Raw genomic sequence first — 11,431 nt, forward strand, 5'->3', positions numbered from 1 at the left:
ATGCTGGGAAAGATTGAAGGCAGGAGAAGGGGACAACAGAGGATGAGACTGTTGGATGGCATCACTGACTCAATGGATATGAGTGTTGGTGATGGACAGGGAAGCCTGGCATGCAGCAGTCCATGGGGTCGCAAAGAGTCAGACATGACTGAGCAACTGAACGGAGTGACCCAACCCCTCAGGATTAGGTTGCCTATCATACTCTGAACAAAAGGGGTTAACAATAAAAGGCAGACATTACTGTGATTATTAACTATGTCATACAGAATAAAGTTCTCATCTCTCACATGGTAAGTAATTAGTAAACAATAGCTGACTCTAAATCTGAATTCTCAGTACTCCATTGTTGGAGCTGAGGCTTTAATTGGCTGTTTCCTGACTTCTTTTCCAGAACCCCTTTCTCTATAGCACACTTGTCTGACAGTCATATACTAAGAACTGCTCCTCAAACAGCTGCTCAGAGTAAGTCAGGATACCCCAGTGCAAGTATAAAGAAGGAACAGGCAAAAAAGTGTTTAAAAAGTCTTTTCTGATTTTCAGACTCAGGTGGAATATTAAATTATTTTACTTTGCATTTATTTGATTCCTAAGCTATTCGGTCATTTTTCAAAAATTTACTAATCATTTGTACTTCCTATTTGGGGGATTATTGAGGTTAGCTTTCTAGTTGTGAAGGAAGCACCTTAATTTAATAACAGTACTAAACAGAAGTGCTTCAAGGAATGCCATAAGAATAGATTCATGAAAGATGCTTGGGATTTGAACATACACAGAAGACAGTGCAAAATAGTTTTATTTTTCCTTTCCTATTCTTTGCTTTCATCATATCTGACTTGCATAGTTTCCTTATTTCCACTTCTCTTTTTTTCCACAGGTAACTAGCCTGTCTTCTATTTGTAGGCTAATATTTTTTGGACTTTATTAAGATGCATTGTAATTGCAGTCTCCTTAATTGCTGCCTAATTGGTTCCTTCCTCCCCTTGGTGTATTTTTCATGCATTATTAAATTCCAACTGGCTTTCCGGAACTCATTTTGCATTCCTTTCAGACAGCTCTTCCAAAGTGAAGCTGTGTGTCTCTTCATCTCTTGGTCACCCAGGAAAGAGCACTGGGGGAATTGAGAGCATCACTGGAAACTGCATGCTTCCTGCTATAACAATGACAGCAAGAGTGTCTGATATCCCAGTCCTTCACTGCCAGTCACAAGTACCCTAACCAGTAGCAACTCATTCAGCCCGTTTCTTAAAGCAGGTGCAATTATTCCCATTCATCAAAAGAGGCATCTAAGGATCAAGGAGGTTAAATATCTTTCCCAGAGTCAAAAAGCTGTTTGGGGACTCACACCTATGTCTCCAAAGTCCTGTGCTCATCCCACCATCACCAGCTGTTTGTATACAAAACCAAGTGCAGGCCTATACCCAATGAACCTCATCAGCTCCTCTACATATTGCTCAAGAACTATTTTTCTTTTCTATCTATGAAGTCTTTCATCAGGGAAAATGGATCATAGAAAGATGAAGTCATCTGAAGTCAGAAGGTCTGATTTTTAGTCTAACCAGCTGCAAAAGCTACTAAACACAGTTGATCTTCAGTTCCCCCGTCTGTAAAGCTACTTCTTGGATTTATTATGTCTCCAATGTGTGTGAGTTGTATTTATAAAAACAGTATTGCTATATGACTTATAAGGGTCAGTGCTAATCTGGGTTTTATTAATCTCCAAGTATCTTAAAATGGAGTGCCAGCAGACTCTTTAAAGACTTAATGCCTGAAGTTTTTCAGCTGGAACCGCCATCTTCCAGTAATTCGCCAAAATGACCAACACAAAGGGAAAGAGGAGGGGCACCCACTACATATTCCCTAGGCCTTTTAGAAAACATGGAACTGTTCCTTTGGCCACATACATGCAAATCTACAAGAAGGGTGATATTGTAGATATCAAGGGAACAGGTACTGTTCAAAAAGGAATGCCCCACAAATGTTACCATGGCAAACCTGGGAGAGTCGACAATGTTACCCAGCATGCTGTTGGCATCATTGTAAACAAACAAGTTAAGGGCAAGATTCTTGCCAAAAGAATTAATGTGCCTATCAAGCATATTAAGCACTCTAAGAGCCAAGGTAGCTTCCTGAAATGTGTGAAGGAAGATGATCAGAAATAGAAGGAAGCCAAAGAGAAAGGGACTTGGGTTCAGCTGAAGCGCCAGCCTGCTCCACCCAGAGAAGCACACTTCGTGAGGACCAATGGAAAGGAACCCGAACTGTTGGAGCCCATGCCCTATGGATGCATAGCATGATGGGTGTAAAAATAAAGACCTGGACTATACAAATGTTTCTCTTAATTGAGCAGAGGTGTTCTGTCCAAGTTCAGTGGGTGATGTCTTTCCAAATTTAGTGTTTTTCTTCCTGAAAAATATAAGATAGTTTGTTGTTCAGTATGCTCCATTTTTTAATAAACTGCCAGATATTATTTATAAAAAAAAAGACTTAATACCTGAAATACTTTCCCCAAAAAATGGTAGAATTAATAAACTAATAAGAATCTCAAGCCAGCCAATAAACAATCAAGATCCATTCTGGAACTCTGGGGAATTTCAAATTCTAAGGCCACTGATTGTTTACTGTACTCATATATATACAGGGGGTTGCTAGGTGGCCCAGTGGTAAAGAATCTGCATTCCAACGCAGGAGACCGGTTCAATCCCAGTAGGGAAGATCCCCTGGAGAAAGAAATGGCAACCCACTCCAGTATTCTGCCTGAGAAATCCCAGGGACAGACAAGCCTGGCAGGCTACATTCCATGGAGTCACAAAAAAGTTTGACATGACTTAGTGACTAAACAACAATAATTCATATATACATTAGTATATATTACATGAATAAGTCCAAAATGTCATTAAACTTGTAGTTCATAATTAACAATAGAATTTTAAAACTGCTTCAAAACAAATCTGAATCTATTAGTAATTCTTAGTTTTGCCAAGTCATGAATTTGAATTATACATATGCTCACCCAACTGTCAGAACAAATTACTTAGGTAGTATGTTTAACCCCATCCTCATCTAAAATCAACTTTTTTGCATATGTAAATAAGAGCTTCTTTATAAAGAAAACCACATTCTAAACTGGTATTGAAAAATTTACAATTATCTAAGAATATATCTTGTGCAAATGTAGAGTTCCACTTATTGAGTAAATTTTACCACTGCCTTTTGCATGAAATGGAATAGAAAAGAAATAGGAAGCTATACCAAGACTAACAAATATAGAGGATCCATACAGATATGCTACAAAATTTCTTATTAGGAAGGTTAGTGGTAGTGATAGTAAGAATAACGATCCCCCTAGAAGAAAAAAAATATATTAGAGGTTCGAATGTAAATATGCCTCTTAGTATTGAAATTCATTCAATTATCTACCACCTTCCATGCTTCTCCATGTATCTTGTTGATAAGATTCTCTCTCTCTCTACATTCTCCATTTATTTCTCTAAATACCATTTTTTCACTGTTTAAAAAAATGTTCTGAATTCATCCTTCTTTACAGGCATTATACCTATTTCACCATTAACTTCCTAGTTAACCTTCTGGCTCCAGCTAATCTGAGTACTTAAACTTTGTGTTCTCCAGAGAAAATGACTGAATCAATTCCTATCAAACCGACATGGGCTTAAGAGGGATTTGGTACACTCCTGATTACCCATGGCCATTTCCAGATCATTGTTATTCCACCTTTCAATCAAACTCATTGTCATTTGAAACTAATGACACCTCCCCTCATCCTACGCTCACCATCAACTTACACTATCTTAAGAATTCCTTAATTCAATGAAGTCTCTAGATTATTTGGTGCAGTTTTTTCTTTCTACCCTAATTAGTGCTTTCATCCTTGGAGATAAAATTAAAGTAACTGGGTCAAAAAAGCTTCAGCTTTACCCTTAAGCCTCCTTCACCCCTATATATTCATCTCTTCTGAACTTCAGCTGCTAATGCAGAGGGACATGCAATAAATAATATCATCTGTAGATCTGTTCCATCTTAGAAGCCAAACTGTTTTGTTACTGTGAAGTAACTGTGAGAATGACTTCCTAGCCTCCCATCTCTCTCACCCTCATTTCCTTTCCCCTACACTTTCAAAGGATGAGATCTGATAGACAGCGTGCCTGAAAAACTACGTTTGGAGGTTTGTAACATGGCAGAAAGTGAAGAGGAACTAAAAAGCCTCTTAATGAAAGTGAAAGAGGAAAGCGAAAAAATCGGCTTAAAGCTCAACATTCAGAAAATGAAGATCATGCCATCCGGTCCCATCACTTCATGGGAAATAGATGGGGAAACAGTGGAAACAGTGTCAGACGTTATTTGGTGGGGGGAGCTACAAAATCACTGCAGATGGTGACTGCAGCCATGAAATTAAAAGACGCTTACTCCTTGGAAGAACAGTTATGAGCAACCTAGATAGCATATTCAAAAGCAGAGACATTATTTTGCTGACTAAGGTCCGTCTAGTCAAGGCTATGGTTTTTACTGTGGTCATGTATGGATGTGAGAGTTGGACTGTGAAGAAGGCTGAGCACTGAAGAATTGATGCTTTTGAACTGTGGTGTTGGAGAAGACTCTTGAGAGTCCCTTGGACTGCAAGGAGATCCAACCAGTCCATTCTGAAGGAGATCAGCCCTGAGATTTCTTTGGAAGGAATGATGCTAAAGCTGAAACTCCAGTACTTTGGCCACCTCATGCAAAGAGTTGACTCATTGGAAAAGACTCTGATGCTGGGAGGGATTGGGGGCAGGAGGAGAAGGGGATGACCGAGGATGAGATGGCTGGATGGCATCACCAACTCGATGGATGTGAGTTTGAGTGAACTCCAGGAGATGGTGATGGACAGGGAGGCCTGGCATGCTGCGATTCATGGGGTTGCAAAGAGTCAGACACGACTGAGTGACTGAGATGAACTGAACTGAACATTGTACAGGAGGCAGTGATCAAAACCGTCTCCAAGAAAAAGAAATGCAAAAAAGCAAAATGGTTATCTGAGGAGGCTGACAAATAGCTGAAAAAGAAAAGCCTTCCTTAGTGATCAATGCAAAGAAATAGAGGAAAACAATAGAATGGGAAAGACTAGAGATCTCCTCAAAAAAATTAGAGGTACGAAGGGAATATTTCATGCAAAGATGGGCACAATAAAGGACAGAAATGGTATGGACCTAACAGAAGCAGAAGATATTAAGAAGAGGTGGTAAGAACACACAGAAGAACTGTATTAAAAAGATCTTAACTAGATAACCATGATCGTCTCATCACTCACCTAGGCCAGATAGCCTGGAGTTCAAAGTCAAGTGGGCCTTAGGAAGCATCACTATGAACAAAGCTAGTGGAGGTGATGGAATTCTAGCTGAGCTACTTCAAATCCTAAAAGATGATGCTGTGAAAGTGCTGCACTCAATATGCCAGCAAATTTTAAAAACTCAGCAATGGCCATAGGACTGGTAAAAGTTAGTTTTCATTCCAATCCCAAAGAAAAGCAATGCCAAAAAAAAATTCAAACTACCACACAATTGCACTCATTTTACATGCTAGGAAGGTCAGGCTCAAAATCTTCCAAGCTAGGCTTCAACAGTATGTGAAATGAGAACTTCCAGGTGTAAAAGCTGGATTTAGAAAAGGCACAGGCGCCAGCCAACATCTGCCAACATCTGTTGGATCACAGAAAAGGCAAGGGGATTCCAGGAAAACATCAACTTCAGCTTCACTGACTATGCTAAAGCCTTTGACTGCATGGATCACAACAAACTGTGGAAAACTCTTAGAGAGACTGGAATACCAGACCACCTTACCTGCCTCCTGAGAAACTTGTATGCAGGTCAAGAAGCAACAGTTAGAACAGACATGGAACAACACACTGGTTCCAAATTGGGAAAGAGTACCTCAAGGCTGTATATTGTCACCCTGCTTATTAATTTTATGCAGTGTACATCATGCAAAATGCTGGACTGGATGAAGCACAAGCTGGAATCAAGACTGCCAGGAGAAATATCAATAACCTCAGATATGTAGATGACACCACCCTTATGGCAGGAAGTGAAGAACTAAAGTCTCTTGATGAAAGTGAAAGAGGACAGTGAAAAAGTTGGCTTAAAGCACAACATTCAGAAACCTAAGATCACGGCATCCGGTCCCATCACTTCATGACAAATCAATGGGGAAACAATGGAAACAGTGTCAGACTTTATTTTGGGGGGCTCCAAAATCACTGCAGATGGTGACTGCAACCATGAAATTAAAAGACACTTATTCCTTGGAAGTGAAAGTTATGACCAACCTAGACTGCATATTAAAAAGCAGAGACATTACTTTGCCAACAAAGGTCCGTCTAGTCAAGGCTATGGTTTTTCCAGTGGTCATGTATGGATGTGAGAGTTGGACTGTGAAGAAAGCTGAGTGCCGAAGCATTGATGCTTTTGAACTGTGGTGTTGGAGAAGACTCTTGAGAGCCCCTTGGACTGCAAGGATATCCAACTATTCCATCCTAAAGGAGATCAGTCCTGAGTGTTCATTGGAAGGACCGATGTTGAAGCTGAAACTCCAATACTTTGGCCACCTGATGAGAAGAGCTGGCTCATTTGAAAAGACCCTGATGCTGAAAAAAGACAGAAGGCAGGAGGAGAAGGGGACAACAGAGGATGAGATGGTGGGATGGCATCACCAACTCAATGGACATGATTTTGGGTAAACTCCGGGAGTTGGTGATGGACAAGGAAGCCTGGCATGCTGCAGTCCATGGGTTCACAAAGAGTCAGACACGACTGAGCGTTTGAACTGAACTGAAGACTAATTATTTGGCTCCAGCTTTGTGAGTGTGATCTATGCCTTATAACATTTCCTTTACATATTGGTTTTAATACTCATTGATAATCTTTGCATAAAATTGGTCTTTCCATTGGGGATTTCAAATGGCAATTTTCTCAATCATTTATTAGTAATAGTTCTACAAATTAGAATATTTTCTCTTCACTTTTCATTGCTCTATATTCCATTGGAAATAGTTTTTACTACAGTTAGTTAGGGACCTGCTAAATGTAGCTAGGGCTGATACAGAGGAATCACTTGTATCACTTACATAATGGTCTTTCCTAGTTTCCCAGTTCAAAGAGTAGTATTTATGCACAAAATCATAACTCCTAGTCCTTTCTCTGTGCCTTTACTCATGCTGGAACCCCTTCTACTGCTTTCTTTCTGTGCCTAGGTGTTATAAGATCTTATCAAAATGTGAATATGTTCCCTCAGAGTGGGGAGTAATGTAATCTGTTATGATTATCAGTGATTAGTATTTTATCATTCATTGGCAAGTAAACAGCAAGCCTTAGTTGATCAAAGTATACAAAATGGTTAAGTTTTGACCAGAAGGAGAGAGACCATTCTGAATAACTAAAATTATAGTCAGGGTAATCACTGCAATAATAACCTTAAGATAACATTTACAAACTATGTCTATGTTCCAGATTCTGGTATAAGCACATTACAGACTTTAATTTATTGGGTTGGCCAAAAATGTGTTCAGTTAGTGAACACATTGTTCAATAAAGCTCTTGGTAAAAATGAATAATGCGTCTTTTCTTTTTACTTAAAACCTAATGAACTTTTGGTCAACTCAATATTTAATCACAAAGACTCTGTGAAGTAAGTTTGATTATAATCCACAATGAAGGATGAAGACAGAGGTCCTATAACAAGCGGTAGAACTGGAAAGACGCAGACAATGGGGAGCTCTGAGCATTCAGCCACAGTCTAGGAACCCGATACCTAATCATCTAATAATAGAAGGAACCTGGAGGCAGTAAAGATGAAAGTAACTTCTCTTTCAGCTAAATTTAACTTTTTGCCAATTTAACAAACCTGCCACTAAAGCCTAGACTGTTAGCTAAAAGAAGACTGGGCAATTTGTCTCTTCAAGAGACCTCTAATAAACTGAGGTTCAGGGAGGGGACATTACTTGTCACTGAGAGCTGGATCAGTGCCAGGACCAGGACGCAGCTGCAGTGAGTCCCCAGGCTTTGTACTCTGTACTTGCTACATTCTTGTACCCACTTTCCCAACTTTTGACATGTAATTTCCCTGTCACGCTTCTGCAGTTCTTCTAATTAAGATTTATAATTCCAATGACCAGTGTAGTACGGTAGGAAGAACAAGTCATTTAAGGCTGAGCAGACTCATATAAGTCTAAGCAGATTCATATCATAAGGCTAAGCAGACTCATGGAGAACAGCATGGCAGTCCACTCCAGTATTCTTGCCTGGAGAAACCCAAGGACAGAGGGGCCTTGTGGGCTATGGTCAATGGGGCTGCAAAGAGTCAGACATGACTGAAGCAACTTAGCAGACACAGACTCATATTTGTATGCCAGACACACAGCCTTTTTGGATGTCCCTTTTCTCATCCAGACATAATGAGTTCCATAGGATTGTTATGAGATTTTAAGGTATCAATATGGCTAGCCCTATCCCTTCAAATCTCAAGTTTTTCAATGAAATGAAAATTTTAACAACATATCCTCCAGATAATACCTAAAGTGAAGAAGAGACAGACCTGAAGCATGATACTTATTCTCTCCTGATCCCCACTCAATATCTTTTGCATCTGGGAAGACGTATGTTCCTGTCATTACCTGTATCTTATTATCCAGACTCATCTTTCGAAACGTCTTGGTGTTTTTCTACCAGGAGAATTCCTTAATGCATGATACATTAATTGATGTCAAATCTGCCATCCTAGTTTTGATTTCTAAATTGCTCCTTTATTTTCTTTGGAAGAGTTTAAGAACAGTAACAAAAAGTATTCTTCCTCAATTCAATTTTGTCATGAAATAAAGTTCCACACAAAATTCTAATTTGCTGAGGAAGATGATTTGACTTAAGGAACCAAACTAGCTTCCTTTCTGCCCAGTGCTCAGATCTGAATCAGCCCCCAACCCTGTGCCAGACACTCATGACAGGTACCACATCACAAATCACTTGTGAACCAGTTCATCACTTTTGTTCCACTCACTTCAGCCTGTTCTCCTTCTCCAAGCTTTGGGTCTGTCTGTTCTCCTTACACTCAGCACAATTTCCCCAACTACATGTGACCTTGCCTTCTTCTTGCCCACATTTCACGTTCTGCCTTGAATGGTGGTATAGTGCCTTTGCCTGGACACTTCAACTGAAGCAGGAAAAATAATGCATTTATGTAAAATTCAACATAGATGAACTGAATTTCTTGGAGATCATTGCCCATGATACCTAGTTACAGACCCCAGTTATATTTCATTTATGCTCCTCTCTCAATTTGGAATGCCCTTCCTTTCTTTTTATTTACCTCACCAAAACTATTCATCACTGAAGATTAAGATGAATAATATCTTCTACAAAACCTTCCCCAAATTTCCCTACTCCTACAGACTGTATTAGGTAACCCACCTTTATACTTCATTAACATCTTGTTCATACTTATATTATGGAATGTAACATAATTCATTGCAATTATGTTTTCATATAATTAACATGAGTCATCACATTTCTTACACTAGACTGTGAACTCATTCAGGATAGAGACTTATTCTTTTTCACACCCTTCCATTTCTACTACCTTACCCAGCACAAAGCAAATACTCAGTTAATCAACTTGACTCAACTCTGATGAAAGGTTCATATGGAGAACTGGGACAGCAGAAAGGAGGTACATAAATACACCAAATGGAAACAGAGATTTTCAAACTACACAAAAACCTTACTTGATTGAAAAGTAAAACTTAAGAGAATCCTGGACATGTCTCATTTTCTTCATCTGTAAAACAGTTCTAGTGATGCACACCTTATACCCATGTTAATGACATTAAGTAAAACATAAGAAGGCAGAGTATGTGGCACAGAGCAGGTGCTCTGTGGTAGAAAATAATTGCGAACTGTCGTTCAAGCTAGAATTTCTTCTATAATTTGTATTAAAACAGAAAAAATAGAAAACAAAAGTTGGTATCTTTAAAATATACAAAAGTGTTATGAGGCTATTTTATTTCCCTTTTACAGCTTTACTGGGGTATAACTGATATACAACATTATATAAGTTTAAGATATACATGATGATTTGATACCTGGATATATTGCAAAACGATTAACACACTACAGTTACTTAACACCTCCATTACTTTGCATAATTACCACATGTGTGGGAGGGGGTGTTGAAAACATTAAAGATCTACTCTCTTTTTATGGTTGAATAATATTCTGTTGTGTGTATGTATGTGTATATTACATTTCCTATATTCCTTCATCCATCAATGGACACTGAGGTTGTTTTTAACTTTTGACTATTGTGAATAATGCTGCAATGAACATGGGTGTGCAGCTATCTTTTCAAGATCCTGATTTCACGTCCTTTGGATATTCACCCAGAAGTGGAATTGCTAGATTATATGATAGTTCTATTTTTAGCTTTTGAGAAACCCTCATACTGTTTGAAAGTTGGTATTTCTTGATCACAAGTTTATTTAACATATTTTGATCACCTATTTTGTGATCAACCATTTCTCTGGGTGAAACTACTACACAAATCACATGATCTAATCTGTATCTCCTCTATGAACTCCTATCCTGAGCTCCAGAATCATTCATTTACTTCCTTCCAGATATCTAAAGGTAACTTAAGCCATGACTAAGAGGAAATATATCATTTTCTCTAAACTATTTCCTCCTCTAGTATTCATCTCAGTAGTAACATCAATAAATCACCGAGACCCAGACTCTTCTCATATATATCCTTTGTGTCCAATTATCTCTCAGATCTTACCTTTTTAATATTCATTAATTCCAACAAATAATTAAATTCTTGTGCAAAGAACTATATTAGGCATTAAGCCTACAGTCGTGGTCAAAATAAATAAATCTTACTCTAACAGATTTTACCTTCTGGAATCTTGATAGGTGAATAAATGCATGCATATATATGCATATATACTGTCAGGGGATGAATGGTAATGAAGAAAAATAAATTAAGGTTAAAGGATGGAGAAAATTGGAGAGAGTTGCTGTTTGAGCAAAGTGGCCAAAGAATGGCTCTGTGCTAAAATAACATTTGAGTGCTGTGCACTATTAGTAGCTGGTGTCTGACTCTCTGTGACCCCATGGACTATAGCCAGCCAGGTTCCTCTGTTCTTGGGGATTCTCCAGGCAAGATTCTCCAGGGAAAGAATACTGGAGCGGGTTTCCATGCCCTCCTCCAGTGGATCTTTCCAACCCAGGGACCGAACCCAGGTAGCTCGCATTACAGGCAGATTCTTTACCATCCGAGCCAACCAAGGAAGCCCTAGAATACCGGAGTTGGTAGCCTATTCCTTCTCCAGGAATCTTCTTGATGTAGGAATCGAACTGGGGTCTCCTGCATTGCAGGTGGATTCTTATCAGCT

The 11,431-nt window shown here is 39.0% G+C and overlaps 1 pseudogene; it reads left to right on the plus strand.

Moving 5' to 3' along the window:
* The first annotated feature begins 1,808 nt into the window (after positions 1–1,808).
* On the plus strand, positions 1,809–2,294 carry LOC138084487 (large ribosomal subunit protein eL21-like; annotated as a pseudogene).
* Positions 2,295–11,431: the final 9,137 nt, after the last annotated feature.

The sequence above is a fragment of the Capricornis sumatraensis genome, chromosome 8 (genome assembly GCF_032405125.1).
Source record: "Capricornis sumatraensis isolate serow.1 chromosome 8, serow.2, whole genome shotgun sequence".
Taxonomy (NCBI): Eukaryota; Metazoa; Chordata; class Mammalia; order Artiodactyla; family Bovidae; genus Capricornis; species Capricornis sumatraensis.